Source organism: Mandrillus leucophaeus, unplaced genomic scaffold (genome assembly GCF_000951045.1).
Source record: "Mandrillus leucophaeus isolate KB7577 unplaced genomic scaffold, Mleu.le_1.0 Scaffold1392, whole genome shotgun sequence".
NCBI lineage: Eukaryota > Metazoa > Chordata > Mammalia > Primates > Cercopithecidae > Mandrillus > Mandrillus leucophaeus.
Genome location: NW_012101357.1, coordinates 284,927 through 307,633, shown reverse-complemented (window position 1 = coordinate 307,633; position 22,707 = coordinate 284,927). Strand labels below are relative to the sequence as shown.

General features: G+C 40.7%; 1 pseudogene across 1 annotated transcript; it reads right to left on the bottom strand.

The window, feature by feature from the left end:
* Positions 1–19,247: 19,247 nt before the first annotated feature.
* LOC105534801 lies at positions 19,248–20,552 on the bottom strand (annotated as a pseudogene). Its single transcript, XR_001005332.1, has one exon. The product of XR_001005332.1 is annotated as a 60S ribosomal protein L3 pseudogene (transcript).
* Between the last annotated feature and the right edge of the window lie 2,155 nt (positions 20,553–22,707).

Here is a 22,707-nt window from a genome sequence, read left to right as displayed (position 1 = left end):
TTGAGGTCAGGAGTTTGAGACCAGGGTGAAACCCCATCTCTACCAAAGAATACAAAAATTAACTGGACATAGTGGCGCGTGTCTGTAGCCCCACTTACTTGCGAGGCTGAGTGGGGAGAATCGCTTGAACCTGGGAAGTGGAGGTTGCAGTGAGCCAAGATCGCGCCACTGCACTCCAGCCTGGGCAACAGAGTGAGACCTTGTCTCAAAAAAAGAAAAAAAATTCCCACTTTTCTATAGTCACTATGTAGCCCCTACTACAACATTCAGCATATATATAATACACATATATGTATATAAATATAAATATTTATATAAAATATATGTGTGTGTGTATGTATACATATAATGATGCCACCTCCTTGAAGCCTGCAGGAACTGTGCCACACTCACTTCTGTGTCCCTGACCTTTAGCTCAATGCTTTCTTGTTTCTAACAGGCCTTCAATAAGGGGTTGTTGAGCTGACCTGAATGTTAAATAACATTTTTAAATGAATGTGCTCCACTCCACAAAAACCTAATGAACAAAAAGATTTATGCAACAGATACATGGTGGTTGAATATAAGGAAAGTTAAAATTCACACTACAAATGAGTTCTTATTTTACATAGGAAAAATGATTTTAAAGATAAAGTTTCTGTACTGAATTAAAAATAAGATCCAACATTGGGAAATTCATCTTTGCATCAATTTTTTGGAACAAGTTAATTTCATGAACTGAGGAACATAGATACTTCTTTTTCGATTAAAGTTAGTAAGTAAAAAAAGCTTGATTTTCCTTGAAGTGTCAGAGAGTATATGGCCCCCTGACTCTGATGAGGAGCGAAACATCCCTGGTTTTGCTATGGACCTAAAACCTAAATTCCTAAGATCGGAATTCTAAGTCCTTCTCCAACTCACCCACTGTAGAGCCTTGACTCTGTTTCTGTGACTGTGGATGTGTGGTGGAGCATTAGTCCTGGGACAGAAAGTCCCTGCATTGTTTTCAGGCAGGGCTGAATGAGGACCCTGGACAGTAGTGAAATACATATGGGAGTTTGAGTCCAATGGCCTTCTAGCACCTTCCTCCCTGCAGACATCTGGTTGTCCCTGTGAGTACGTGGGCTATAGGGAGACATTCTAGTTCTGCAGCAGCCAAGGGGCAAGACCTCAGTAAAGAAGTGATACACCCAATGAAGACATTTCCTAAAGTGTAAGAGAAGATGTGGGTTAATTTGCATTGCTCTGTAAGTCCTTATTGATCAACACTCAGAGTCACACTGCTGACATGTTTGAAGCATCTTTTGGGGCTATAAAGACAAAATTTATTTGATCGGCAGGAACATTTCACAATCAATATTGGAGGCCACTTGCAGACACTATTTTAGCCACAAAGGCTAAAGTAGATTTGATTGAGCCTGTCTCTAGGTTAAGTGGTTTGCTATTGAGATAGAATAAGATTTTTATGTAGGGATTTAATTTTTAAAATATCAACTACATTTAAAAACTATTTCAAAATATCCACATATATATAGATCTTATAGCGTGTTGATATATAATGTACTCTCTCATTCCTGACCTGCCGTATTTCTCCCAGCCCCACCATGTGGATTCTGAGGTCCAGCTTTGCTGAATTATTCACTATTCCCTTTGTACTTGCTGCTGTGTCTTTGTTTGGGCTATTCCTTCACTTGAAATTCCCCTGCCCCCTCTAGACCACATCCCATTCTTTCTTTAAGGCTCTTCTCAAGTGCTGATTCTCTGCGAAGATTTTTGAGCATATGCTGGCAGTGCCCCACCCACAGTCCCTTAGCCCACTTGCAGGACTCGAAGGTAGTGCCTCTAAACAACGAAAACTCCCGTCCCCTTTGGAGGGTGTTCTCGGCCACAGGTGGGGTTTTGGGCTGCTGGGCAAGGGGGCTTATTGCTCCAGGAGCAACCCTCAATCTTCAGGAATGGGAGTTGTAGGTTAAACACTGCAGCTTCCTCTTCTCTTATTGCAATGACCCTGAGGGATGTTCACTCTCCGAGTTTCCTCAATGCGGCAGAGCCCCAGTTGCTCACAGTGGTAACCTGCTCATTAAAGAATCCTTTGTTGGTTTTTCTTTCTTTGCCGTCTCGACTTCTACTCCTTTTGTGTGTCTTGAGATCCTCTCTCTCCCAAATAAACTACTTGCACTCAAATCCTCGTATTGGGATCTGCTTTGGGGGAAACCCAAACTCCAGACAACTTCCCTGATACTCTAAATGCAAGTAATGTCTTTCTACTCCCGAGATTCCACCTGTACCTTTTCCACTGCATCTATTATGTTTTACCTCGTCTTGGAGAAAGTTCTGTCTCTGGCATATCTCCTCTATTCATGTATGACCTTTTTGAGGGCAGGATATCTGGTGAATTCTCCTTTTATTTTCCACATTGCTTAACACAGTACTTTCCACAGAGCAGATATTCAATATCTGTTTATTGAATAAGTGAATAAATAAATGAATGATGAACTAATGAACGAATGACAAAGTTCTCTCCCACTTTATACTTTATCAGTTCAGGTTTAGGCAGAACACATCTCAGTCTTTAGCACATGGGAGGAGCTCAAAACATTTTAGTGGCATGAAAGAAAAGCATTTTTGGCTGAAACAAAGCAATCCACTGGAGGGGACAGCCAAGCTTTAAACCAGGCCTATGTCCAGTTCATGGTCAGTTGATCCAACGGTTTTCGAGAAGTCTGCATGTTCTGCTGACTTTGGAGGCTGTCTGCAGCCAAACCCAGTTTGCTGGGTCCTCACAGACAGAGCCAAAATAGTCTGTCAGTCTGGACTCTGTCCCTGTCTCCGTGAATGAGCCTCAGGACTGGCCAGAGGCAAGAGGGACACCTGCCTCCCTGACAGCTGTCAGCTGCCCATGGACGTAGCAAACCAACTCAAGTTGCAGCCTGTAACATTCAGACTACTCTGAACCATGGAGGGGAAGCCTTAAAATCCCTCAGATAGTGCCCAAGGCCTGATCGCAGCCTTAAAAAGCCCCTGGGGGCACTGGGGCTTGGCTGGACTCCCCTGGGGATGGGTGGGACGGGGGAGCCTGGGGAATTCTTTGGGTTGTGGGAGTGTTGAGGAGATGGTGAGGCCCCAGTTCAGACTTTCAGCTGCTTGAAGTGTTTTCTTGCTGGTTGACTGTGTTGATGTCTCAGGGTCCAGGGTGATAGAAGAGGTGACATCTATTTCTCTGTGTCAAGGGAACTGATTAGTGTGCTAGGAATAGACTTCACCAAAAACGAGGGCAAGGCACTAATGTGCATTAAGAGGCTGCCCAAAATAATGACTTCTGGCAGTGGAGGTGGGAATTGCAGTCACCTTGGACCATGTGCAAATGGTGTAAATATGCTCGGCCTTGGTTTCCTTCCTTGTTACTGGAAACAACCATGATAACCAAGACAATTAGGGAGATTATGGGATATGATACATGCAAAGTACCTGGGCCACAGTAGATGTAGAAATATACAGGTTCCACAGTTACCTTTCAAGAACATGTATAGATAGTGTTTTTTTACTCCTGGGCTTGTCTAGGTCCCAGGATTTGGAGACCTGAAAGGAAGTGGTGAGAAATACTCTCCTCCCACCCTTGTGCCTTGACTGCAGCTGGTTCTGACCCCAGACATGGGAGCCTGAGAAGTTTCTGAGGAAGCGAATGCTCCCAGGTATACTAAGTTCCTGAGGTAGGCACCTTAGTCAGACGTGGGAGCTTAAGAAAGTGAAAAATTTGGCCAGGCGAGGTGGCTCACGCCTGTAATCCCAACACTTTAGGAGGCCGAGGCAAGCGGATCACTTGAGGTCAGGAGTTCAAGACCAGCCTGGCCAACATGGTGAAACCCCATGTTTCTACTAAAAATACTACTAAACTAAAATGCATGACTCTACTAAAAATATAAAAATTACCTGGGCATGGCGGAGCGTGCCTGTAATCCCAGCTACTCACGGGGCTGAGGCAGGATACTTGATTGAACCCAGGAGGCAGAGGTTGCAGTGAGCTGAGATCGCACCACTGCACTCCAGCCTGGGAAACAGAGCGAGACTCTGAAATAAAGAAAATGAAAATCTCAGAAGCAGTTGGTTGATGGACACTGCATTGCACATTCCTGCCTCCTGAAAGAAAGCAGAGATAAATACTTAGTTAAAAAAAGAGACAGAATCCCCTGAGAGCAACCCAAACAACTCAGAAAAGTAACATGGAAGACTTCATAATTTTCAGTATTAAAAAAGCTTTTAATTTAAGTATATAATGGATAACACAGAAACAGGAATGCTGCATAGGTAATGAGCTTTCATACTTTTGTTTTGGTTGGGAGGTTGGGAACAATGAAGGGAAAGTAAACATTTGTAGGCCCAATCAGCTTTGGTAAGGAGGGAAGACACATTTTAAAAATCTTTTATTATAGGTAAGCAAGAACTCTCTTCTGTCATACCTTTGTTTATAATGTTGGCAACTATGTTTTCTTTTACTTTATTTATTTGCCTATATAGCTTTTTTAAACGTAATTTAAACTTTTATATTAGACTCAGGGGGTACATGTGCAGGTTTGTTACCTGGGTATATTGTGTGATGCTGAGGTCTGGGGTATGAATGATCCCATCCACCAGGTACTGAGCATAGTATCCAATAGGTAGTTTTTCATCCCTTGCTCCCTTCTTCCCTCTTCCCTCTTGTAGTCCCCAGTTTCTTTTGTCCCCTTCTTTGTGTCGATGAGTATGCAGTGTTTAGCTTTCACTCATAAATGAGAATGGCGGTATCTAGTTTGCTGTTCCTTTGTTAATTCACTTAGGATAATGGCCTCTAGCTGCATTTATGTTGCGCAAAGGACATGATTTCATTCTTTTTTATGGCTGTGTAGTATTCCACAGTGTACATGTACTACATTTTCTTTATCTAGTCCACCATTGATGGGCACCTAGATTGATTCCATGTTTTTGCTATTACGAATAGTGCTGCAAGAAACATGTGAGTATATATATATATATATATATTTTTTTTTTTTGGCAAAACATTTCTTTTGGATGTATAATCAGTGATGAGACTGCTAGGTTGAATGGCAGTTCTGTTTGAAGTTCTTTGAGAAATTTCCAGACTGCTTTCTATAGTGGCTGAACTAATTTACATTCTCACCATCAGTGTATAAGTGTTCCCTTTTCCCTGCAGCCTCACCAGCGTCTGTTGTTTTTGACTTTTTAGTAATAGACATTCTGACTAGTGTGAGATGGTATCTCATTGTGGTTTTGAATTGTATTTGAATTGAATTGATGATTAGTGATGTGGGGCATTTTTTTCATAGGTTTGTTGGCCACTCGTATGTCTTCTTTAGAGAATTATCTGTCCATATCTTTTGCCTGTTTTTTAATAGTTGTTTGTTTGTTTTTTGTTTTTTTTTTTTTTTGCTTGTTCAATTGTTTAAGTTATTTTAAGATTCTGGATATTTGACCTTTGTTAGTTGCATAATTTGTGAATATTTTCTCCCATTCTGCTGGTTGTCTATTAACTCTGTTGATAGGTTATTTTGCTGTGTAGAAGCTCTTTAGTATAATTAGGTCCCACTTGTCAATTTTTGTCTTTGTTACAATTGCTTTTGAGGACTTAGTAATAAATTATTTCCCAAGGCTGATGACCAGAATGGTATTTCCTAGGTTTTCTTCTAGAATTCTTATAGTTTGAGGTCTTACATTTAAATATTTAATCTATCTTTAGTTAATTTTTGTATATGGGTCCAGTTTCATTCTTCTGCACATGGTTAACCAGGTATCCCAGTACCATTTATTGAACAGGGAGTCCTTTCTCATTGCTTATTTTTGTCGACTTTTATCAAAGATCAGATGGCTGTAAGTGTATGACTTTATTTCTGAGTTCTCTATTCTGTTCCATTGGTCTATGTGTCTGTTTTTGTAACAGTACCGTGCTGTTGTGGTTACTGCAGTTTTATAGTATAGTTTGAAGTCAGAATGTGATACCTTCAGATTTGTTCTTTTTGTTTAGGATTGCTTTGGCTATTCAGGCTCTTTTTTGGTTCCATATGAATTTTAGAATAGTTTTTTTCTAGTTCTGTGAAAAGAGACATTGGTAGCTTGATAGGAATAGCAATGAATCTGGAAGTTGCTTTCGGCAGTATGACTGTTTTAATGATATTGATTCTTCCAATCTGTGAGCATGGAATTTTTCTTTTTCTTATTTTGAGACAGAGTTTCATTCTGTTACCCAGGCTGGAATGCAGTGGTGTGATCTTAGCTCACTGCAGCTTCGACCTCCCCAGCTCAAGTGATCCTCTTACCTCAGCCTGCTGAGTAGCTGGGACTACGGGTGCATGCCACCATGCCCTGGCTAATTTTTTTGCATTTTTAGTAGAGACGGGGTTTCACCATGTTGCCCAGGCTGGTCTCAAACTCCTGGGCTCAAGTGATTCACCTACCTCAGCCTCCCAAAGTGCCAGGATTACAGGTGTGAGCCACCATGCCCAGCTAGGAATGTGTTTCCATTTGTTTCTGTCATCTATGATTTCTTTTAGTGGTGTTTTATAGTCTCCCTTCTGGAGATAGTCCACCTCCTTGCTTAGATACATTTTTAGGTATTTTATTTTATTTTATTTTATTTTTTTCCGCTACTGTGAATGGGATTGTGTTCTTAATTTGGTACTCATCTTGAATGTTATTGGTGTGTAGAAATGCTACTAATTTTTGTTCATTGATTTTGTATCCTGAAGCTTTACTGAAGTCATTTATCAGTTCTAGGAGCCTTTCGGCAGAGTCCTTAGGGTTTTCTAGGTATAGAATCATATCTTCCATGGGGAGAGGTAGGTTTATGTAGGCTTGGAGAGTGAGAATGTTTTAATTTGGAAGTATAGTAGTAGGAGTTTTAGGTTAGATGATGAAAAAAAAGTCTTTATGTGAATATGGCCATGAAATAGAGTTATGATGAGGATACCTATCCTATAATCACATTTTTGGAGCACCTTTCCCTTGGTAGTTAGGGCAGGTGGAAAAATGATCCCCAAAATGTCCGTTTTCTAATCCCAAGAACCTGTGAATATATTTACCTTACATGGCAAAATAGGCCTTACAGATATGATTAAGTTAAGGACCTTGAGATGTGACATTAGCTTGGATTATCCACATGGGTCCAGTTTAATCACATGAGTTCTCAGGAATGGAGAATCTTTCCAGGCTTGTGTCAGAGGGAGATGTGACTACAGAAAAATGGTTGGAGAGATGCAACATTGCTGGTTTTGAGGGTGGAAGATGGGGCAAGAAGCCAAGGAATGTGGTGGCCCCTTGAAGCTGGAAAAGGCAAGGAAATGGATTCTCTCCTACAGCCTCCAGAAAGGAATGCAGCCCTGCCAACACCCTGGTTTTAGCCTAGTGAGACCTGTGTTGTGCTTCTGACCTGCAGAGCTGTAAAATAATAAATTTGTATTGTTTTAAGCTGCCAAGTTCGTGGTAGTTTGTTACTACAAACACAATAGGAAACTAATACAGTAGTGGAGAACTGGACTAATGACTGCAGATCTCTTAGAGTGCATCTAGTTCTGGGATTCCTTAATCCAAACTGTCTTATTAAACATTTCCTCCTATATGAATAATCTCCCCATTAGCTTCACATACTTCCAAAGAATGTGACAGCATAAACTACTTAAGTCAAGACAAATAGACTTAATGAGTTGGCTCATCTTGATTTTTATAAACATTTTCTCATTGATCAAAGACAGTCTTTTTTTCTCCCCTCTGTTCTCTCAGAATAGTCCAGTTCAAACACACTTCTTTTGGAATGAGTTCAAAAGTGTATCCCCTGTACGTTGTCAGTGTTTTGTGCTCTAGGACCTTAGAAAATTAACTTTCACATGTTACCTTTTAGCTGCCAAGATGGGTCACTGACACCTTAACAGATGAGATTTAATTACAGTGCAAACAAAAATGCACCAATGTGCTACCCAGAGCAAACCAATGCTGGCTGAAGAGGGCTCAGAATGACACTGATTCTGAGAGTCAATTAGTAAAAGGTAAGAACTGAGGGAGTTCAGGGCAGGGAGTCATGCTGACCCAGGTCTCCCTTAGCTGTAAACCCCACGGGGTTGCTCTAAGAAGGGATTTCCCTTTAAAAGCAACCATTAGGCGCAAAACATTCTAAAATGATTGTTTTTAAGGATTAAAATGAATATTTATACTCAGAAGATAAAAAGATTTTGAAAAAGTCATTGAGTCTATTCTACTCTTTCCTATAATGTTTTGCTTAACCTGTACTGCTACTCAGAAAGGACAGAGAAGGTGCAGAGATGGATCTACTTTCCAAAGATAAATTAAATTTCCATTTCTCAACAGCTGAGAGAGTCATAGTCAGAGAACCATGCATTTTTGCAATCCATGTTCCCTATACCTCTTTTTACCTCAAAACTTTTTGGAAGCCTTAGATAAGAAGATAAATACAAGGCATAGCATTCCATTCTATTCTATTTCATTACACTGAATTAAATCCAATTTGTGTTTATTGAGGACCTATTATGAATCAGGTATTGTATCAATAGTTGAGAGGATAAATCAACAAGATACATTTTTCACCCTAAGGGACTGTTGAGCAGGAAAATCATGTGAGCAAAGTTCAGTTGAGGGATTAGGGCTACAATAATAGGGGTAAATAGAAAGTATAAACGGAGCAGAGAAGAAATGGGTTAATCAACATGGCAAGGAGGATATGCAGGAAGTCTCCTGGAGGAGGTGATCTTTTTATTGGGGTTTCAATTATGATTGATATTTTGACAAGGAACAAATAAGAAAGAATTTTGTATGCAGTGGAAGTAGCTCTCTAGGTGAATTCTTCCCCACCCATGAATAGCTGACTGGAGCACTTCTTTGCAGATGGTTTGCTGAGGGGTAGTAACTATATTAAGCATGAAATTTGTTTCCAGAAGGACCTACATGTGAGTCTTGCCAGCAACTTCCTGTATAACCTTCAGAAAGTTTCTTAACCTTTTTGTCAGACACCCTATATAGGAGCGATCCTACTGGCATCAAGTTGATGTCCCTCAAGTTCAGAGATCCCACAAGAAGGAGCAGACACCCATTTTTGCTGTTCCCCAGCCCCCTTCAGTTGCATCTCCAGGCATTGGGGCAAACCAGATGAATAGGGCCTGAAATGAACCCTCAGCAAACTGTAGCAGCAGAAGAAGGACCTGACCATTGAAAGAAAAACAAACAAACAGAAAGCAACAACAAGGGGGAACAAACAAAACAACAACAAAAAAGTCCCTACAGAAACCCCATCGAAGGGTCAGTGCCTCAAAGGTCGAAACCAGACAAACTCATGAAGATGAGAATCAATGAAAAGACGCTGAAAACCCCAAAAGCCAAAGTGCCTCTTCTCTTCCAAATGATTGCAGTGCCTCTCCAGCAAGGGCACAGAACTGGAGGGAGGATGAGATGGACAAATTGACAGAAGTAGGCTTCAGAAGATGGGTAATTAAAAAACTCTGCTGAGCTAAAGGAGCATGCTCTCACCCAATGCAAAGAAGCTAAGAACCTTGATAAAAGGTTAGAGAAGCAGCTAACTAGAATAACCAATTTAGAGAGAAAATAAATGACCTGGTGAAGCTGAAAAACACAGCACATGAACTTCGTGAAACATACACAAGTATTAGTAGCTGAATTGACCAAGCAGAAGAAAAGATATTGGAGTTTGAAGACCACCTTGCTGAAATAAGGTATGCAGGCAAGATTAGAGAAAAAAGAATGACAAGGAAGGAACAAAGCCTCTGAGAAATATGGGACTACCTAAAAAGGCCAAACTTATAAAATTGATTGTAGTACCTGAAGGTGATGGGGAGAATGGAAACAAGCTGGAAAACACACTTAAGGATATTATCCGGGTGAACTTCCCCCACCTAGCAAGACAGGCCAACATGCAAATTCAGGAAATACAGACAATAGCACTAAGATACTCCACAAGAAGGTCAACCCCAAGATACATAACCATCAGATTCTCCAAGGTTGAAATGAAGGAAAAAATGTAGGTGTCCTGGCCAGAGAGAAAGGCCAGGTCACCTACAAAGGGAAGCCTATCAGATTAAAAGTGGACCTGTCAGCAGAAACCCTCCAAGCCAGAAGAGATTGGAGGCCAATATTAAACATTCTTAAAGAAAAGAATTTTCAACCCAGAATTTCATATTCAGCCAAACTAAGCTTCATAAGCGAAGGAGAAATAAAATCATTTCTGGACAAGCAAATGCTGAGGGATTTCATCACCACCAGGCCTATATTGCAAGAGCTCCTGAAGGAAGCACTAAATATGGAAAAACTGGTACCAGCCACCACAAAAACACACCAAAATATAAAGACCAATGAAACTACGAAGAAACTGCATCAACTAATACGCAAAATAACCAGATAGCATCATGATGACAGGATCAAATTCACACATACAATACTAACCTTAAATATAAATAAGCTAAATGCCTCAGTTAAAAGACACAGACTGGCAAATTGTGTAAAGAGTCAAGTGTGCTATATTCAGGAGACCCATCTCACATGCAAAGACACACATAGACTCAAAATAAAGGGATGGAGGAATATTTACCAAGCAAATGGAAAGAAAAAAATAGCAGGGTTACAATTCTAGTCTCTGCTGACACAGAATACAGACTTTAAACCAGCAAAGATAAAACAACAACAACAACAAAAAACAAAGAAGGGCATTACATAATGGAAAAGGGATAAATGCAACAAGAAGAGCTAATCATCCTAAATATATATGGACCCAATACAGGAGCATCCAGATGTATAAAACACATTCTTAGAGACCTACAAAGAGATTTAGACTCCCACACAATAATAGTGGGAGACTTTAACATCCTACTGTCAATATTAGACAGATCAACGAGACAGAAAATTAACAATGTTATTCAGGACTTGAACTCAACTCTGAATCAAGTGGACCTAATAGACATCTACAGAACTCTCCACCCTAAATCAACAGAATATACATTCTTCTCAGTGACACATGGCATTTATTCTTAAATCAGCCACATAATTGGAAGTAAAACACTCCTCAGCAAATGCAAAAGAACTGAAATAATAACAAAGTCTCTCAGATGACAGTGCAATCAAATTAGAACTCAGGATTAAGAAACTCACTCAAAACCACACAATTACATGGAAATTGAACAACCTGCTCCTGAATGACTCCTGGGCAAATAATAAAATTAAGGCAGAAATCAAGAAGTTCTTTGAAACCAATGAGAACAAAGGACAATGTACCAGAATCTCTGGGACACAACTAAAGCAATGTTAAGAGGAAAATTTATAACATTAAATGCTCACATCAGAAAGCTAGAAAGATCTCAAATCAACACCCTAACATCACAATTAAAGGAGCTAGAGAAGCAAGAGAAAATGAATCCAAAAGCTTGCAAAAGACAAGAAATAACTAAGAGCAGAATTGAAGAAGATAGAGACACAAAAAACTGTCCAAAAAAAATCAATGAATTCAGGAGCTGCTTTTTTGAGAAAAATTAACAAAATAGATAGACTGCTAGCTAGACTGATAAAGAAGAAAAGAGAGAAGTATCAAATAGACACAATAAAAAATGATAAAGGGGATATCACCACTGACCCCACAGATATACAAACTACCATCAGAGAAATAAGCTAGAAAATCTAGAGGAAATGGATAAATTCCTGGACACATACACCTTCCCAAGACTAAACCAGGAAGAAGTCGAATCCCTGAATAGACCAACAAGAAGTTCTGAAATTGAGGCAGTAGTAGCCTACCAACCAAAAAAAGCCCAGGACCAGACAGATTCACAGCTGATTTCTACCAGAGGTACCAAGAAGAGCTGGTACCATTCCTTCTGAAACTATTTCAAACAATTGAAAAGGAGGGATTCCTCCTTAACTCATTTTATAGAGCCAGCATCATCCTGATACCAAAACCTGGCAGAGGCACAACAAAAAAAGAAAATTTCAGGCCATTATCCCTGATGAATATTGATGCAAAAATTCTCAATGAAATACTGGGAAACCAAATCCAGCATCACATTAAAAAGCTTATCCACTATGATCAAGTCAGCTTCATCCCTGGGATGCAAGGCTGATTCAACATATGCAAATCAATAAACATAATCTATCACGTAAATGGAACCAATGACAAAAACCACATGATTATCTCAATAGATGCAGAAAAGGCCTTTGATAAAATTCAGCACCCCTTCATGCTAAAAACACTCAATAAACTAGGTACTGATGGAACATTTCTCAAAATAATAAGAGTTATTTATGACAAACCCACAGTCAATATCATACTGAATGGGCAAAAGATGGAAGCATTCCCTTTGAAAACCGGCACAAGACAAGGATACCCTCTCTCACCACTCCTATTCAACATAGTATTGGAAGTTCTGGCCAGGGCAATCAGGCAAGAGAGAGAAATAAAGGTATTCAAATAGGAAGAGAGGAAGTCAAATTGTCTCTGTTTGCAGATGACATGATTGTATATTTAGAAAACCCTATTGCCTCAGCCCCCAAAACTCCTTCAGCTGATATGCAACTTCAGCAAAGTCTCAGGCTACAAAATCAATGTGCAAACAACACAAGCATTCCTATACAAAAAAATAGACAAACAGAGAGCCAAATCATGAGTGAACTCCCATTCATGGTTGCTACAAAGAGAATAAAATACCTAGGAATACAATGAGGAATGTGAAGAACCTCTTCAAGGAGAATTACCACTGCTCAAGGACATAAGAGAGGACACAAACAAATGGAAAAACATACCATCCTCATGGATAGGAAGAATCAATATTGTTAAAATGGCTGTACTGCCCAAAGTAATTTATAGATTCAACACTATTCCCATCAAATTACCATTGACATTTTTCACAGCATTAAGAAAAACTACTTTAAATTTCATATGGAATCAAAGAAGACCCTATATATCTGAGACAATCCTAAGCAAAAAGAACAAAGCTGGAGGCATCATGCTACCTGACTTCAAACTATACTACAAGGCTAGAGTAACCAAAACAGCATGGTACTGGTACAAAAACAGACATATAGACCAATGGAACAGAACAGAGACCTCAGAAATAACACCACACATCTACAACCATCTGATCTTTGACAAGCCAGACAAAAACAAGCAATGGGGAAAGGATCTTCTATTCAATAAATGGTGCTGGGAAAACTGGCCAGGCACATGCAGAAAACTGAAACTGGACCCCTTCCTTACACCTTATATGAAAATTAACTCAAGATGGATTAAAGACTTAAATGTGAAACCCCAAACCATAAAAACCCTAGAAGAAAATCTAGGTAATACCTTCCAGGACACAAGCATGGGCAAAGACTTAATGACGAAAACACCAAAAGCAATTGCAACAAAAGCCAAGATTGACAAATGGGATCTGATTAAATGAAAGAGCTTCTGCACAGCAAAAAAAACTATCATCAGAGTGAACAGGCATCCTACAGAACGGGAGAAACTTTTTGCAATTTACCCACCTGACAAAGGTCTAATACCCAGAATTTACAGGGAACTGAAACAAATTTACAAGAAAAAAACAAACGACCCCATCAAAAAGTGGGCAAAGGATATGAACAGACACTTCTCAAAATAAGACATTTATGCAGCCAACAAACATGAAAAAAAGCTCAACATCACTGATCATTAGAGAAATGCAAATCAAAACCACAATGAGATACCATCTTATGCCAGTTAGAATGGTGATCATTAAAAAGTGAGGAGACAACAGATGCTAGAGAGGATGTGGAGAAATAGGAATGCTTTTACACTGTTTGTGGGAGTGTAAATTAGTTCAACCATTGTGGAAGACAGTATGGTGTTTCCTCAAGGATCTAGAACCAGAAATATCATTTGACCCAGCAATCCTATTACTGAGTATATATTCAAAGGAGTATAAATCATTCTACTGTAACAACACATGCACATATATGTTTATTGCAGCACTATTTACAGTAGCAAAGACATGGAACCAACCTAAATGCCCATTAATGATAGACTGGATAAGAAAATGTGGAGACAAGTGTATACATAAATGACTACAGATTGATATGGCAAGTGCTAGAAGCAGGGATGTGGATGGTGTTGTTGAAACCCAGGGAAAGATGTGCAGGAATCACAGTGTGTATTAAACATTTATTATCTTTGTGTGTTGGTCTCTCCTAGGTTTTCTTGGAAGGATGGGTCATTGTCCCCATGATTTTATTTTCATGAATGAGGGTCTATGGGAGGGAAAATTTGATACTGCAATTCTTGCAACTCAAAAAGGCACGAAACATGAATGTGTTTGAGTAGAGGCCTTCTCCTAAGATCCTACGGTGGGTTCTGGAAGTTTCTCCCTATCAGATGGTGTGAATGGCTGCAAATGACTTTATAGTCTGGCAAATAGGCACCTGAAGCTGATGAGGCCTTTGTCATAAGGTCCTTTAACATTTTTCTAATAGCTATTCTCATGGTAATTTTGTCGTTTCCATAATATCTCTCTCCTCACTTGGAAATACCTTGAGTCCTATCTTCACTAGAAGCGAAAGTTTCCTACAGGGCTCCTCATCAATTCTCTCACTATAAAACGTTTTCATTGGCTGACCAAAAGGATAATTTGGGGGAAGATTTAGTTTTTTTTCTCCCCCTCTAACAAAATAATTATAAACAATGTTAGACTGCAAGGTGGCCCTTAGTAGTAAAACCGAACCTCTCCTTACTCTGCTCCATAAAGGGAGCCCTTACATCCTATTTGCCTCTACTGCGTCTAGTACGGTGCCTGCCACCTGGTAAGGGCTCAAACAACAGCAGGTGAAATGGAACAGAATATTGGAGTGGGAGTGAATGCCCTTTGGAACAGGAGTGCCAAAAAGCAATTTTTTTCTTATTTATTTATTTTTGTACATAAATAGGTTCGTTAGTGGTGATTTCTGAGATTTTGGTGCTCCCATCACCTGAGCCATGTACACTGTACCCAATGTAGTCTACTAAAAAGCAATTTTGAAAGGTAAAATGGAGTTTCTAAAGCTTCACCTGCTGAAAAGTAACCAACCATGGCAAGCTTCCGGTCAATTCAGGGTCCTGGAATGAATCTACCTTTGAATACTAAGGTTATGCTTCAGTGATGCCAAGTAATTGAATTAACTGTTTTGAACTTTTCCTGAATTGATCTGTTGTGTGCTGTCCATGTGGAGAGAACTGTAGAGTGTTCCTAGTTTCTCTTCAGTTACATAAACTGAGGCTTGAGCCCCTTTCCAGAATATTTCTCAGCTGAGTTGATTCAATGTGTTGCATTATTGTATTTATCCAAATACCCTTTCCAAGCAGAAACAACAGACCTGGATTCATTTACAGCCAGGGCACAAATATGTACATCTTTAACAGAATGTCATGTTATTTCATAGCCAAATCCCACCTTCTGATGTTGACATTGTTCCTTTATAAGTCGTGGAAGCTGAGAGCCCATCACCACAGATCTCAATCTGGCCTTTGATTCCAGTCATGCTCTCCAACAGCTGGGGAAAGCATTTAAGGTGAACAGGTGCTCTCAAGAGATGAACTTCTGGTCGTTATTCCTTATAAGTAGATCTAGGGCTTCTCATAAAGTAACACCTAGCATTTGTTTTACTTGAGAAGGGAGAAAGAAAGCAAAACCAAGTAAAATATAATACATTTAAAGTAGATAGAACATCTTTGTAGTTGGAGATTCGAGATCAGACTCCTGCCCTAGATGTCTTTCTCTTCATTTCTGTACCAAATAGCAACTTACTGTGGATTGGATGACCACCAATGCTATTATTATTATTATTAATATTGTATTTCAGTCACACAGCACTAGATATGGGTGAAGTGATTTACAATCATGCTATATGATTAATTAAGAAAAAATGATTCTTTTAAGTGAATTGAATTTTTATCTGGGGAGTATTTGTCTACTGCTCTCTGGTTCACTTAACTCAGGCAGCAAAAATAAATGGCTCATTTTCACTTCTGAATTTGAGTACATTTGTACACGACTCCCAAGTTTTAGAATTTAACACTTTGATAAAAAGTAAAAGCCAGAAACAGTTTTTGTGAAATTTTTTTAGCCTTTCATAAAAACATCCCTTCTGCAGTACTTGTAATATTGGTAACTGTAGTGAATTTAAATTAGAGAATGAGAAGATAGGCTAGAAAAAAGAAGAGAGTGACTTGAGTTTGAAGCAAATCTTGTTACCTCCACTGCCACTGTCCTCATCATTCCAGTGGGCAATTAGAATAGCAAATAAAATAGAATAAGACTGATAGAGGTGATCATATCACACCCACCCCCTTGCTTGAACCTGTTGATGGTTTTCCATCGTTACCCAATGTCTGACATGCAATAGACCTAAAGCAAACTTTAATTGAATTTGTTTGTTGAAATTCTCATTTATAATACCCATAGGTCAAAGGGAAGAAGTTAGGAAGAAAAAAAGACTTTTGATTGATTACTAATGAGGCAGAATATTTTTTTCTATGTCTATTGAACTTTTGTATGTGTGTGAATTTCCTGTTGTTTCTTATCTATTTTTTTCTGATGTGGTGGCTGTGCTTTTTCTTTCTTGGTCTAAACATATATTTATTAAACCAGCAGTCCCCAACCTTTTTGGTACTAGGGACCAGTTCTGTGGAAGACAATTTTTCCACAGACTGGGGTAAGGGGATCATTTTGGAATGATTAAAGCACATTACATTTATTGTGTACTTTATTTCTATTATTATTATTATATTGTAATATATAATGAAAAAATTATACAACTCACCATAATGTAGAATCAGTGGGAGCCCTGAGCTTGTCTTCCTGAAACTAGACAGTCCCATCTGGGGTGATGGGAGACAGTGACAGATCATCAGGCATTAGATTCTCATAAGGAGGGCACAACCTAGATCCTTGCATGTGCCATTCACAATAGGGTTTGTGCTCCTATGGGAATCTAAGGCAGGTGCTGATCTGACAGGAGGCAGAGCTCAGGTAGTAATGTGAGCAATGAGGAGCAGCTGTAAATAGAGATGAAGTTTCGCTTACTTGCTGCTCACCTCCTGTTGTGCAGGCCAGTTCCTAATGGTACTGGTCCATGGCCTGGGGCTTGAGGACGCCTCTATTAAACATTTTCTTAAAAGCTGTGATGGGTCAGCTCTTAGCTCTCTTGGCTATAAGTATGTGTGTAGTCGCGTGTGCGCGCGCACACACACATACACAGGTGTTCTGTAATCTCTGCTTTGCATCATCATTTCATAAATTGTGCTTAAACTCCTTCAGTAAAGAAGTCCAGAGGTCATATTCTTCTCTTTAAAACTTTGCCTTTCTCTCCATCCCAGACGTGAAGTGCACGTTAGAGGTACTATCTAAATGTACTATCTAAATGTCAGATCATTTAGATCACTTTCATCAATGTAGTCTTAAATATGGGGTTTAGCTGAATTCCTTCACTGAGGTGGTGTAAGCTTTACGCTCTGGAGTGAGCACTGTCCCCTCTGTTGGGAATCCATTCCTGGGTCTACACTCTGCCCATTGTCCCTATCTGTAGCCTGCCCCACTTTCCCATCTGCCCTACATGAAGCTGATAATAAAAGACCTGAGAAGGAATTGACATTTAACAGATGCATTAAAGAGCATTTACTGTGCCCTCATCATTGGGCAATTTAAGGATAAGACCTGTTCCTGACCACTGGGAGCTTGACTTAGTTGGGCAGTTGAGCTACAGGGGCTTCAGTTATGAAAAAATTACGAGGCCATATATATTTATGAAATTGAGGGAATGGTTCAGATAACAAATGCTATAGGAATCTAAGAAAGGAGAGAGCGGTGGAGGCTGAAAGGATGAAGTACTGTGGAGACAATGGTACTGACTTGGGATTTGAGGAGTGGCTAGTTTGGATTGTGAAGATGTTCCAAGCAAGAGGAAATAGGATTTTTGTTGCAGAGAGTGGGTAGTTAAGGTGAACACGTTGAGCAGCTCTGGTTATCACGTGACCTCAGGGCCAGGTGAAGCCTGGGCTCCAGGCTGAGGACCTGCTGGGGGCTTCTGAGCAGGACCATGAGATAAATGTTTCAGGAGGATGACTCTGCCTGCAGCATAAGAGGAGGAGCAGTGAGGTTCCACGAGCCTAGATGGAAGGAGAGCCTTAACCTGTGCCCAGCAGTCCAGCTGTGGTGTTGGAGGAGGGCTGCATCTGAGCAGGGCAGTGAGAGTAGACAGACTTGGCCAGATAAGGGACTTGATAGGTGATTAGACATGGGTCACAAGTTGAAAACTTGACTCTGGTGGAGTCACTGACCATGATATGCAAAGCAGAAGGGAACTCTTTCTCTGGTCTTTGGTGAAAGAATGAAGGCTGGTACAATGTTAAAGCTTTGAGGGAGGGTGAGCCCTGGCCCCTCGAATGTCACTACTACTGAGATATCATGCAGGCTGCTGCTGAATCTTCTTGTTCCTGACTGCCTCATTCCTGACCATAGTTGTTGTCAGGGCATCTGTCTTTCAGCCACTTCCTTCTCATGATCACATCGGTACTGTTGGTTCTTATTATGCAGACATTGCTGTTCGGCTGTGATGCCATCTTGGATTGCAGGATATTTCGTTAGGGTGTCAAAGGGCCTGTTCACTCTGTGCCACACCTGGATACACTAATTTGTCTTGCTGCTGCCCTGCTTTGCTGGGAGGGGTGTGTGTGTGTGTGTGTGTGTACACGCGTGTGTGTGTGTGTTGAAGGACTTATCAGCCTACACATAGCACATGGCTGTTTCTTTCCTGGACATTAGGAATTCTACAATACTTTGCTGTTTTCCCAGGTTTCTGTCCAAGAAGGACCTAGTGTCTCTTTGCTCTGTTTTTGCAATGTATCATCATATTTCACACCCTCCCTAACACACACACACACACACACACACACACAATACATATATGCTTTTTACTTCTGTATGTCCCTTTCAGTTCTTACTTTATCTCATGCAAGAGGATCTTTACCTAATCTTGGGGTAGAATGTGTAGGGGAAGGCATTGCTTTACTTGTCAGCTCATCTTTCCAATTATTCTATCTATGTCAGAAATGAAGCATTTGGAGTCAAGCACTGACTCCTGTGTTTTCTACTTTATGCTGTGTCATTTGATCACTGAGGTAACTAATACCACATGAGTAAAAGTAGGAGTAATAAGAAATACTAGAAAAAAAACTAAGAGTTCAATATATGAAACAAATTTGAAAATGGGAGTGCATCCTGCTCTTTTTTTTTTTTTTCCAGTGGGAAATAACTTTTATTGAGACCCCACCAGCTGCAAAATCTGTTCCTGGCATTAAGCTCCTTCTTCCTTTGCAATTCCGTCTTTCTTGAGTGGTCCCATGAATGCTTTCTTCTCCTCCATGGTTTGGAAGCGGCCATGGCCAAACTTGGAGGTAGTGTCAATGAACTTAATGTCAATCTTCTCCAGAGCCCGCTGCTTCATCTGCACCAGCAAGGACTTGAGGAGGGTGAGCACCCGCTTCTTGGTTCCCACCACACAGCCTTTCAGCATGACAAAGTCATTGGTCACTTCACCGTAGTGGACAAAGCCACCCAATGGGTTGATGCTCTTGTCAGACAGGTCATAGTCAGTGGAGGCATTGTTCTTGATCAGCTTGCCATCCTTGATTAGGTAGCCCTGGCCAATCTTATAGCTCTTCTTGTTGATCTCAGTGCGGTGATGCTAGCCTTTCTGCCCAGTGCATGCCACAGAGAAGGCCACATGAGCAGGATGCCACGCCCCAATACAGGTCACCTTGCTCAGGCCTCGGTGGGTCTTGCGGGGCAGCTTCTTGGTGTGCCAACGACTGGTGACCCCTCTGTAGTCTTTGCCCTTAGTCACCCAGATGATGTCGATCATCTCATCCTGCCCAAACACTTGGTTCACAGGTACCTGCTGCTCGAGCCTCTCACAGGCCCGGTACAGCTTCTCGGCCATGGTGCCTCCATTCACCTGGATCTCCATCAGGTGGACCTTCTTCTGGCGCAGAGGAAGCAGGCGCATCTGGGTGTGGGCAATGACGCAGATGAGTTGGCAGTACTTCTTCATGCTGCTGAAGTCCTTCTCCAGCTGCTTCTTGCCATCCTCATCCTGCCATTTCTTGCAGTGCTTAGTAAAGGCCTTCTTCTTAGATTTATGCCGGTTCTTATAGAAACACCTCTTGCATTCATCACTGGTGTGCTCAGCGAAGACAGTCTTGAAGGTCCAGAGGCCTCGAGGGGTTTTCACGTAGCCCACAATGCCCACAAACACCATGGGTGTCGTCTCCACAATGGTCACAGCCTCCACTACCTCCTTCTTGTTCACCTTGGATCCTGGCCTGTCGAATTCCCGCACGATGTGGGTCATGCCGGCCTTGTATCCCAGGAAGGCTGTGAGGTGGACCAGCTTGGACGGGTCATCCTTAGGGAAGCTCTTCACCTTCCCACGATGCCTGCTGCTGCACTTCCAAGGCAGGAAGCCAAGGGACCCATGTCTGGGAGCGGAGAACTTTCTGTGAGACATCACACCATCAAATCCCGCCAGTAGAGCCCTGCTCTTTTACTTAAAATTGTGTTTTCACCATTTTCCTATTTTGTTACATACTTTTCAAAAACATATTTTTAAATGGCGGCATCATTTATTTAACTACCCTTCTATTGTTGGAATTAAGTTTTTCCAAGATTTCTCTTTTTGAATTTCAAACAACTTAGTGATGAAAAACAGTGTGCATAAGTCTTTGAGTACACTTCTTTTTATTTCCTTAATAAGAATTCCTAAGGGGGAATTGCTGAGTCAAAGCAAACGAACATTTAAAGGACTCTTGATAATTGTGTCCAAATTGCCCTGCAGATAAGTGGTTGCAAACACTTCAAACTGCAGCACCTATTTATCCATGTTGTTAGCAGCCTTATTACTTTGAACATCATCATTTATAGAATCTTTTACATTTGAGATTTCATCTTTCCATGTAGTTTTAACTTGAAAGTCTTTATTTGTGGTAAGGTTATCTTAGTCTGTTTTCTTTCTAAATTTTTATTTAACTTTTTTTTTTATAGACATGGGGTTTTGCCATGTTGCCCAGGGTGATTTCGATCAAGCAATCCTCCCGCCTTGGCCTCCCAAAGTGCTGGGATTACAGGTGTGAGTCATTATGCCTGACTCCAGTCTGTTTTCTGTTATTATAATATAACACTTGAAGACTAGGAAGTTTATAATGGAAAGAGGCTTATTTAGCTCACAGTTCTGGAAACTGGGAGGTCCAAGATCAGGTGACTGAATCTGGTCTGCTTCTGGTGAGGATCTTGTGCTGCCTTACAACACGGCAGAGAAGTGGAAGGGGAAGTGGGCAAGAACAGAAGGGATATTAGGTCTTAATAACCAAATCACTTCTTAGAGGCCCCACCTCCCAACATTGCCACACTGGGGACCCAATTTCCAACACATGAATTCTGGGGATATACTCAAACCATAGCAGAGGTTGAATATTCAAAAAAAAATAGTCTGGAAGCTTCCTAGAGAAGTGGAACTGGTGTGGATCTGTAAAAGAAGAGCCTTGACAGCCTTGGGAAGGGATTATCATCCATGCTCAGGAAGACAGATGGGAATATGGGATGAGGAATGGGAAAATGAGAACTTGGACAAGATGGTAAGGTGGGGGATCTTCCTAGGAGGAGGGGACTGAATCAGGACATCTAGTGGCCCCGAAACCTTCAACTACTCAGGAACCTCAGTATGATCACATTCACTTTTATTTGTAGCCATCATATTAAAAAAAAAAACTTCTCTTTTTTTTTCCTAAGTAAACTAGAAGACAGAAAAGCTGTAAGGCTGACATATAGCATATTCCAAGTGGGACCCATTTGCTGGCTAAGCAGTAGATCAGCACAAATTATGAGCATTTAGACATGTGTTAACCTACTAATTGAGGGTTGGGGGACACTAGATGATGAGGCCTCTAGTAGATGCCCTTGATCTGCCCCCTCCTGATTCCTGAAACACCAATTAACACTCTCAGTCAATACTAGAAAACATATGGTGAAGATAAACACTACCCCATAAAGAATATCACCCTGGCTTGTCACAGGACATTAACTGACCCATACTGGCACCCCTACGGGGGTGGCAGCAGCAATTGTAATGGAAAAGTTACTGTTTTCCTATTTAACTTTCTGTTTGTGAAAAAGGCCCTCTTGATGTCTAAGAATGATATAAGAAAGTTATGCGTATGTGGGCCTGTGTGTGTGTGAGTGTGTGTTGGGTCTTTTGTGGTCTACCTCATTCTCATTCTCACTCACATGTGATGATCTTATGATCTGACTGTTGCTGTTTCAGTATAAGGTCAGCCTAATAGCAAAGGTGGTTTGAGGAATGAATACATAATGTATTTTAAGAAGTCATCCAAGTAACTTTCCAAATAAAATCTGAAATTTTACCATTGGTAAGTCATCTCTTTATGTATGTCAAGTGTTGACCCTTTCTCCAGGAGCTCCTATGCCATGGGAAGGACGTGAGAAGTCCCTTAGTGTAGGTGAATTCATCACTTCATACTCTTTCCTGAAAGGAGAGATGGAGCCACCTTAGAGGCAGGGGATTCTGGTAGTCTCAACTGCATGGACAGCAGTGCTAATATCCTAACTGATAGCTTCTGTAGGGAATGTTCTCTACCCTGTGGTCCTTCCTGCTCCATCCTGGGCCAGTGCC